The sequence below is a fragment of the Oryzias latipes genome, chromosome 2 (genome assembly GCF_002234675.1).
Source record: "Oryzias latipes chromosome 2, ASM223467v1".
Classification (NCBI taxonomy): Eukaryota; Metazoa; Chordata; class Actinopteri; order Beloniformes; family Adrianichthyidae; genus Oryzias; species Oryzias latipes.
In genome coordinates, this window is record NC_019860.2 from 11,574,899 (window position 1) to 11,575,782 (window position 884).

Genomic DNA, 884 nt, shown 5'->3' on the forward strand with positions numbered 1-884 from the left:
TGCTGTAAGATGGACTTTATTTGGTCAACAACCATGCTGCTGCTTTCTGGTCCTGTCTGCGGTACAGAGAAGTGAAGGAATCTAACAGTAGTAGTGCATCAGCGACAGCAATTACACGAGGAAAAAGTTAAGAGAAGCTCCCAAAATGAGGGAAAAGAGAAGCAGAAGAATTCCCAACACTCCAAGTTGAGAAGATGAAGTGCAGTTCTCCATTACTCCACCAGGGGAGCTGTAGCACCATAATTTCATGCTTAGAGCGACTAGTGGAGCTGATTTCAGATCAGTTCTTGTTGCAACTCTGACACTCCATTTCCTCTGATTCTTCCATCACTCTGCTCTCCACCTCCCAGTCCCAGGTGATGATGAACATCTCTGCAGACCACAAGGAGGAGGAAAGACTTTAGTCCCTCCACCTGTGAAAACAATAAAGAAACATACAGATGAATGAATGTCTTCTCATCTTCAACTGGTACACAGTGATGCAGCAAAGAGCAGCACTTCAGTTCTGTTCAGAGCAACAGCTTCATATCATTTTCACTTGTTGGAGCTTCTGCTGCTCTGATTGGCTGACTGTTATCCTGAAGCATGTCATCATTCTCCTTAGAGCTTCACTGAGAAGCTACACCTTTACAGGAAACTCTGCATCTTTGCCCTCAGACTAGTCTTAGAAAAAAACATTTTGAAGAATCGGGACAGACTTCTATACTCCACTGACTTCAGAATCTGCAGTTTGTAGTTTAGACTCTCAACCAGATCCTGGAGCTGTTGAACATCTGAAGCCCACAGGTTCTTGAACCTCAGGTCCAGTTCTGTCAGGTGGGATGGGTTGGAATTTAAAGCTGAGACCAGGTCACCACAGCTGGTATTTGGCAAACCGCAGTTCA

At 44.8% G+C, this 884-nt stretch overlaps 1 long non-coding RNA gene across 1 annotated transcript; it reads right to left on the reverse strand.

Moving 5' to 3' along the window:
• LOC105355564 lies at positions 1–884 on the reverse strand. The gene is made up of 2 exons (XR_002875020.1): positions 716–884; positions 1–413 (listed from the first exon to the last, which is right to left on the reverse strand). It is a non-coding gene; the product is annotated as an uncharacterized LOC105355564 (long non-coding RNA).